This window comes from Gossypium hirsutum, chromosome D13, assembly GCF_007990345.1.
Source record: "Gossypium hirsutum isolate 1008001.06 chromosome D13, Gossypium_hirsutum_v2.1, whole genome shotgun sequence".
Taxonomy (NCBI): domain Eukaryota; kingdom Viridiplantae; phylum Streptophyta; class Magnoliopsida; order Malvales; family Malvaceae; genus Gossypium; species Gossypium hirsutum.
In genome coordinates, this window is record NC_053449.1 from 39,269,907 (window position 1) to 39,279,648 (window position 9,742).

The 9,742-nt window shown below is 34.2% G+C and overlaps 1 non-coding gene across 1 annotated transcript; it reads right to left on the minus strand.

Annotated features, from left to right (window-relative positions):
• Positions 1 to 6,021: 6,021 nt before the first annotated feature.
• LOC121225797 (small nucleolar RNA R71) lies at positions 6,022 to 6,128 on the minus strand. Its single transcript, XR_005923701.1, has one exon. It is a non-coding gene; the product is annotated as a small nucleolar RNA R71 (small nucleolar RNA).
• Between the last annotated feature and the right edge of the window lie 3,614 nt (positions 6,129 to 9,742).

Below are 9,742 nucleotides of genomic sequence, written 5' to 3' on the forward strand. Positions count from 1 at the left end.
TAATTAAAAACTCCAAATACCTTATAATGTATAAATATATGCATATGAACCTTTAATAAAATTTTGCAACATTTCCCTAGAATTTTACCTTTTTTCAATTTAGTCCCTAAAACCGAAACTTGCATATCTTTTATTTTGAGCTCTATTTTTCATTACATTTTCAATACCATCCTTCAATAACTCTCTAGAATAAAAAATTATAGAATTTTTATACTAAATTCGGCATCATTACGTTTTATTCCCTAAACTTAAAACTATCAAAAACCACTTTACAAAATAGTCCTATTCCATAAGAAAGCTTCAAACTCTACCATTTAAAATCCAAAAAGCTTCAAAAAAAAACAATGTTATCTTTTAAATTCTTTTAACAATTTTATAGTTTAGTACCTAGTTTAGCTAAATTAAGCTAGAATGATCTCAAAAACATAAAATTTACGAAAAACAGACTTAAAATCAACTTACATATAAGAGTTGAATGGTTTGAGCATTCAAAAATGGTGGTTTGGCTCTTTTCCCTTTGAATTTCTAGTGGAAGAGAAAACAAAATAAGATGATGACTAATTCATGCTTATTTTAATGTTTTATCATTTTTACCTTAATAAAATAACCTAAATTTTAATACTTAATTCATTAAAGTCTAATAGTAATCATCCACCAACATGGAAAAAATGTCTAATTGCCATTCCAACCCTTAAAAAATTACTAATTAAGCCTTTTAATTAATAAAAATAATAGCGATTAAATTTTACAGTTTTTACGATTTAGTCCTTTTACTCTAATTAACCATTCAATCACCAAAATTACTGGGCCAAAATCTAATATAATATCATAATTGACTATTATTAATATTTACTGACTTGATCATCAAAAAATAAGGTTCCAAAACCATCGTTTTTGGTTCTACTGAAAACAGGTTGTTATAAGATAAGTATCTTGTGATAACATATAATAATTTGTTGGCATGAGGTAGGTATTACATGTGGAATTCACTAAAGAAGTTTTTTTTATAGATGAAAACTAGTCAATACATGTTACTTGGTGAGATTATCGTAGATGACTCTTTCATGGTACATGTTATGATAGATGTTGAGTTGATGGTTATACACTGAAGAATATTCTAGTTAAGTAAGTGCCCACGAAGCCCTACTTAAGTTTGGATGATGGCCAAATGTGAATCAATTATTAGTATGTGTGAATACCTAAGGGATTAGGTTCACATATTAATTGTATGGAAATCCATGTTCTTACTAGTTGATGAAGATTTCCCCAAGGTGATTTAATTCAATGGGTGTAGGAATTATCGTTGCAACGACTTACAAATGTTTTCAAGATTTAATGTAAGATGCATGTATCTTCTTAGTGCATATTGAATTTTTCAAAAATTTTATTTGGCTAATACAATGATAATAATGAATGGATTTTTTATTTTCAGTTTGAAAATGACACTTACACCCTTATCGGGTATACTTACTGAGAACAAATTGAACAAAAATAACTATAGGGAATAGACAAAGAACCTCATGATTGTCTAGAGCTGTAACAAACTCAAAATGGTTTTTGGTAATAAAGGCTCTCTGGCCACTCAAGCTGAGATTAGAAAATGCTGGGAAGAGTCTAATGAGATAGCTCGTTGCTAAATGATGACAAGTGTGACTAGCACCCTTTATAAGCAGCTAAAGAGCTATAAGATTTCAATAATAATTTTAGACAAACTAAAGGGCATGTTTAGAGGCCAAGCTACCTTGGCTTGACAGTCAACTATAACTAGTTTGACGAATACCGAATAGAAACCTGATACTTCGGTCAAACACTATACGATTACTTTTATGACCTACTTTACCCAGTGATCGCGCCCCGACGTACGTGCACTGAGGCTATGAATCAACACAAATACAATTAGAACTATAAAGGTGTACTACAAGTGTGACAGGTTAGTTGTAATATTTTTAAGTGTTACAATGGAACACTTCAAGTATTCCAAAGATCAAACCCAAGAGAGTTCGGGGACGAAGTGATTAATGTGAAATAAGCATGCAAACAAGAAGTCTAGCTAACTACACATTAAGTATCATATTACGGCAAATCATATTGAAGGGATAATTAAACCAATTAACTATCTAACACTAAGAAAGACTAAATAGTAAAATAGTGGAAATTACACAATTAACAATTTAATGAACACAAGTAGTTGGTTGACTTCTATGTTGCTGATTAGTGTTTGTATTAGGGATCTAAAAAGCTTTAACTTTTAATTGGTTAAATTTTGCCTTTCAATCACCATTTTAGCAAATTAGAAAATTTAGTCTGGTTTATATCTCAACCTCACCGAACTAACTTGGGACAACCAAATTGATTCTCGATAGGCTTTCTTCTCGGTCTCACTTACCTAAATATTCACCTAGATTCTTCAACTCTAAGTTCTGAAGTTTATTCGATTTAGTACAATTTTTACGATTTAGTCACTATACGAAAAACTAACCAAGCAACATTTCCATCAACCAACCACCAACCAACCACCAAGCATAACTTAAATATATTGAAGGATTTCAAGTAATATAAATTGCAAAGCAAATGAGAAAGTTGTAGTAAAGACTAACTAACCTAATAAGCATACCAACTAAACTCAGAGAAGTAAATGACCTAAACCTAAAACTATGGAGAAGACAACTAAGTACTAAGCTACAAAGATGAAAGAAAAGTTGGCTCTCTTAGTTGACAGTTAAAAAAATCTTTAAACAACTGAGAATTCAACTTTAACATTGACAAAAATGCCCTTAAAAAGTGTGTGTCGACTTGAGTTGGTTTTGGAAAAAAGACTACCCTTACAATAATTGTCACCTTGTCAAGCAGGGGTGTCGCGACATTCAGGCTTCAGTATCGTGACATCGTTGAAAGTAGGCAAAATTTTTCTTTGGGGGTTCCCAATGTTGCAACATCCTTATTGGTACCCACAATTTCTCCACTTTAACAACCTTCAGTGATATCGCATCTTGGAAGCTTGGTGCCGCAACTTTGGGCTCAATGTCGCGCCCCCACAACCTCATTGTCATGACTCTATCAATAGTCCATTCACAAATTGATTTCTCATTGAAGTTTTACAGTATTGAGGCAAGGGAACTCTATGTCACGGCTTCCATTAAATTAATGTTGTGACACCCACCTTGAATGTTGTTTGCTCAAGGTCGGGCCCTTGTTGTCTCCCTGTACCAACTTGAACACATCATTTGGTTCTCCATGACACCATTTTTTCATTTTGGGTCTCGAAAGTAGTAAAACTAAACAAAGATGATTATTAATGATAAAAACTAAAAGTTAAAAAAAATATGTAAAAGACTCATAAATTACTTGGGAATAAGCTTCTCGAGTGTGAAGAAGAGCCTAGTTTGATGTACCAAGTTACGCAAGATCAAACTCCCCCATACTTAAGTTTTTCCTTGTCCACAAGCAAACACTTATACATTAACACATGCAACATAGACGAATGTTGAAAAATGGAGAGGCTTAACAGTTAATTGACGGGTATGTACAGTGTAACCAATTCTTCAATAATATAACCTAATAATGATGTATTATAAATTTAAAATTTTGGAAGCATATCAATGTATTCCACACAGTTATAGAGTGAATAAACATAGAGGCGATCCCAAAAAAACATTATTCTTCACATTATTCCATCAAAATATGTCATGTAAATATGATGTATCTAACCTGCCAGGAAATGTGATGGTAGTTTTGGTACATTTCAGCACTTTAGGGGCTTGTTTCCTAAGCACTTTAGGATTAATTATTTTATTATCAGCACTAGTAGTTGATTTGCCGTAATTTAGTGTAGCAGATTAAACTAGTGTTCACATTTAAGTTGATTGAATACAAGTATTTTCATTATGTTTTAAGTAAATTTATTTAGTTTTACTTACATCCAATAAAATGTGCACATTGAGTCTTTTATTGAACTTAAGGGTTGAATGAGGCCTAAAGGAGAGATAACATACTTTGTGAATGTACAGGAGACCATTAGAAGGTATTTTAGACCAATACTGGACGTTATGCAGCATCATGGGAGATGGGATGTCGCAACATAGAGGACATAATGGAGAAAGTAAGTAATTGCCTTAAATGCCGTGACACAGGCTGAGGGTGTCGTGACATACCCCTGAAGATGGCTGTAGAGGAGGATATTGGCTGCTATTTCGCGACACAAGTCTTGGTGTGTTGTGACATCAACTCAGTGATGAGAATAAAACATGAAGCATAAGCGGTTTGGTCTGCACAATAAAACTTAAAGCTTAGAACGTCAGCTAACCTAGGGTTAAGAATGACAGCTATATGAAAGCTATAAATAGGCTCATTTGGCACACATTATAGGATTAGCTTAGATTTTTTTTTTGGGATTTAAGGTTTTGTTTTCTTGCGTTCTTTAGGTTTTCATAGTTTTAGTTATTTTTTTTCTTCAAGAGATCTGATTCTAAAGGAGATCAACTCCCATGGATTCAGACTATTCATCTATATCAATCAGATTTTTTTAAACTCTCTATTTCAATCCATTCCCTATGATTAATTCTTCCATTCTTTCCATGTTGTTTATGAAAGTCATGAGGAACTAATCCTTCTTTAGGGGATTAGCGAGTAAAGGTATGATCTCTTATCTATTTTGTAGGGTTACTCAACAGATCAACTGTTTGGAAAAGGAAGAACGCGAAACAAAACCTAGGCCTGAAAATCTTGGGAAGTCATCAAGGTGGGAATTAACCCAAAATTGGTATTGCCCATTCGCGAACACCTTTACCCCAAGCCAATGTGGACTGTGAAGTCAAAAGATAAGTAGTTCTTGCTTACTCATTTTATTAGTGGAAGATCGGGAGATCCTACTAGGGTAGTGACTAGTTGGTTGAAGAGGAACCCAAGGCAACAGTTAATTGGAATGCTGAAGCGAGCTAACCACCCATCCTCAGATTTGATTTACTTTATTTATCTCTATCTCTTGTAGTTTTAATTTATTTTTATGATATTTTATTTCATTATTTTACAAACCATAGAAATACTTCTTATTATACTATTGTACTATAACTGACTTTAAGTATTAATTAGATCTTTAATTGTTTAGGTTCAGATTGATTTAGTACTCGCCTCTCTTGGGTACGATCCTCGGAGTACTCATCTACTTCGTTGTAAAATCTATATTACAACTCGATCCGTATACTTGTGGATACCACCTTATTACTCTTAATTTTATAGAAATATTTACACTCTTGACGTTAGTATATTTGGAGACAGTTAAGTTGTTGGCACCATTGTGGGGGAGGCAACGTCACTAGGTGAATTTTAATTTTTGCGATTTAATGGAATAATTAAGAAATTTGTAAGTTATAGATAAGATTGTATTCCATTTATTGCTGCTAACCTCTTTTTTTGGGTTTAGTGTATGACTCACAGTAGGGGCACACCGATTGTAGCAGCCATAGATCTAGAGAAAATAATCCAAAGGAATCACCGTCAGTAGCAATAGTAGCAGGAACTTCAGATGCAAGAACAACCCCCACTTGCTATAAGCAACGTCCCACAGGACTATCAATTGTTCGGCGACGTTGACGATAACGCCCTAAGAGACCAAACAGCACTACAGCTACCTACAAATGTGCATATGGTTTAAAATGAGAGAACTTTAAGGGACTATGCCTACCAAGTCTAGACATGGTTTAAGAAAGTATAACAAGACCGAAAATTACAACTATTAATTTCGAGATCAAGTCGGCGATGATGCAAATGATCCACAATAATCTGTAATTTAGGGGCACTATGATAGAGGACCTTAATCAACATTTAAAAAAGTTTCTTCGACTCTGTGATACTTTTAAGTATAACAGGGTCACTGATGATGCTATTCGTCTTTAGTTGTTCCCCTTTTCATTGATTTATAAAGTTTTTTCTTGGTTAGACTCACAGGCACCAGGGTCTATCACGACATGGGATGAACTCGCTGGAAAGTTCTTACAAAATTTTTTCCCAATTAGTAAAGCAATCCAACTAAGAAGGGAGATTGTTGTCTTCAGACAGATGGAAGGAGAAAGTTTTTATGAGGCATGGGAATAATTCAAGATGTTGATTTAAAAATGCCCGCACCACGGATTTCAAGAGTGAATACGACTGCAGGTATTTTATAATGGGTTGTATCCAAACGCATGATCTGGATTAGACGGAGTAGTAGGAGGAGCCCTTTTAAATAGGACATATGAGGACACGTACAAAAATATGGAAAATATTGCATTAAACTCTTGTCAATGGCTGACTGAATGATTCATATATGGCCAGAAACCCACTACGGTCAAAGCTATTCAAGAGGATGATAAGTATCAACAAATAGTGGATAGACTCAACCGTATCGAATCTGCTTTTACACCATCTATGCATGAAGGAGACAAGCCACTCTTCCATTATATCAACAATCTTGATGAGGATATAAATTATATTGGGAATAAGGGTGGAAACCCTTATTCAAATACATACAATCTCGGTTGGAGAGACCACCTAAATTTGAGATGGGAAGGAAACCAATGAGGAGGTAACAGTTCAAATCAAGTTAAGAAATACTAATTACCGACCTTCTTCCTTGTAGAAAGCTCAAGATGGAACCAACCCTAGTGACCATACTACATGTGGTCAACGTCTGGATAGAATTGAGGGAGAGATGCAGTGAATGAGAACAGATGTGAAACAGATGCAATCTAAGTGCACTAACTCAATAAGAACATTGACTAAGCTCAAAGATCAAATGAGCCAATTGATGAGCATGATGGGCAACATTAAAAGACAAATTGGCATAGGTATCCCAAGCAATATAGAAGATAATCCACGGAGGGAAGGTAAAGAGCATGTGAAATCTATAGCACTTCGATTAGGCAAAGTACTAAGTAGCCCAAAAATACCTACCCAGAGGTAACTATGGACAATATTGATGAACCTCAAGATAACTCCCTAGAAGTAGAAAATAGACCTGAACTAGAGGAGGAGAATGCACTAAAGATCAAAATAGGAAAATAGACACTTAAAGATGCCGGAATCACAAAAGTTCTATCCCCATCAAGACTAGAATAAAAGCAAAACTGAGACAAATATGAATTTGTGAGTTTTTTAAACTTGTTTAAAACATTAAATGTTAACCTACCTTTAATCGAGTTAATTGAAAAGGTTCCAAGTATGCCAAGTTTTTAAAGGTGATGATGGCAAGGCGTAAGAAAATCAAGGTAGGAGAACAAGTTAATTTAAGAACTTTTTGTAGTGTGATTATTTCAAGACAGGTACCTCAAAAGTTGAAAGACCCGGGAAGTTTTACTATTCCCATAGAGATAGAGAGTATTCAATTTAATAGAGCTTTACATGATTTAGGAGCTAGTATCAATTTAATGCCCTTATCAATTTTTGAAAAACTTGGGTTAGGGAATCTTAAAAAAACTCATATAACATTACAATTGGCTAATAGTTCATCGGTACATCCAAAGGGAGTGCTAGAAGATATGCTAGCCAAAGTGAGAAGTTTTATTATGCCCACGAATTTTGTGGTGCTTGATTTTGAATAAGATCATGAAATATCGATCTTATTAGGGATACCCTTTCTAGCCACGTCTAGATCTACCATTGATTTAGAGAAAAGTGAATTAACTATGAAGATTAATGGTGAGACTGAAACCTTTAAATGTGGCCATCAACCGAGCGAGAAAGATAGGGGAGCAATATAAAAAGATATTTATTCCTAATGTCCCCGATTTAATGGACACACTTCCTTTTATGTATGTAGAAATAATACATAGGTTCAAGGAAAGGGACAAACGGGAAAGGGTGGAATGGCATGATAGGCGGTGGACCAATATTGATAGAATAAAAAGATCATCCACGGGTGAATTGACAATACTGTTGAATAAATCAAGCAGTATAACGTAAAATTTGTGAATTGCTGCATGATATTTGTAAATTACTGTATACTTAACTAACCATATAGTTTAGATTTTAACTTCTATTTGATGTATGTTTATCCTTGTATTGAAACATCCTTAAGATAGAGTTTTGGGCCAAAACAGAGTCGGTGTCGCGACATGACAATAGCAATTCGTGATGTAGCAGATAATCCCTGTAGATCTCCAAACTAACAGATGTGTTGCGACATAGAACCCCTGTGTCGCAACATCGATATTCTACTAGGGATGTTGCGACATGGAACCCTTGTGTCATGACATCATTGCAAATTTTTGTAGGGTTGACCTGACCCATTGTACAACCCGGCGGCTTAAACATCAATTTTACTCGATTTTTAACCTTTTAAAACCCTAATTTTATAACCTAAAACTATATTTACTACTAATTAAAACACTGTTTCACTTACTCTCTCAAACTCTCTCAAATCTCTCAATACCTCTAAAACCTTAAACCCTTAATTTTCAAAATTTCTTTTCACAAACTCCTTTATCATCCTCAGAACAATAAGGATCAGGGACACAGCAAGCAAGGAATTCAAATGAACGTCGACTATATATTAGAGTTAAAGGTTCCTAAACTCAAACTTTTTATTGTTCCATTAAATCATTTATTTAGTAAATTATTAGGATTGAAACATCATGCCTCCTAAGAAAGTTAGGCGAACAATGGAAACGAAGTCATCGATGGTTCAAAATCCCTTTACTTTTCTAAGTCTAAATATTGAAAAGTATTTTAATGAACTTCAAGGAAAAACATTCATCCAAGAGAGAGGATTTGGTCCATCGATGATTTTGTGTAAAGAAATTTGGTCTCTAGTTAGATATCATCGATGGGAACGTTTTTGGATTATCCTAAAGGATAATGCCATGGTCCCCATTATCCAAAATTTTTATGCATCTCTAATTGACCACGAGTCCAGAAATACAGAAGGTCATATATGGGATACAATACTTTTGCTGGGGAAACAAGTGCAAGTAACCCCTAGAATAATTTGCGACTTTAATAATGTTCCATAGTATGAGAATGATTTCATTGAGGAAACTGACTTAGAATATTTTAGAGACATAGATATGGGTAATATTATAAACTTTTTAACTAAAGGAAGTGGCGAATGTAAGTATCGCACATGTACCAATATCCCAGTATATTTCCATCAAGCTATTATGTTTCCTGAAGCTAAGATGTGGATTCAATTTGTTTGCACACGAATTGTACCTACTTTAAATGTTTCTAATGTTAACGAATTTAGAGCAGTTTTACTCTATGCCATTTTGCAAAAAAAGCAGGAATGTGTTGGAAAATGGATCCACCAGAACATGGGAAGATGCATTAGTAGCTAGAAGGTGGGAGTATTCTTTTCGCATCTAGTGACAACTTTATACAAAAAGGCAAGTGTACCTATGACATCTATTGAATAGTCGTTGAAACCATCCCAAAGCATTATTAGGGACACCTTGTTCCAACAATAAACTGAGCTACGAGTCAAACAGATAAAAGACTACAACAAGTGACAATAAGAAATGATAGCTACACCCATTTTGTCAAAAAGGTTGGCACAAGCGACTACGATCAATTAGGTAACTTCCTTCCTTATCTATTATTGGGCTAAATATTGAAGACAATGTGTCAACTAAAGTGTGGGGGGTAACATAGAAAATTTGCTTCAAATTTTTAATTTTCTTTGGTTTTTCTTGTCTTTTGTGTGCTTGAGCTTGTAGAAATAAAAGTGATTGGTTAGGATCATGTACATAGGTTGCTTGTGTTTATGAATAAA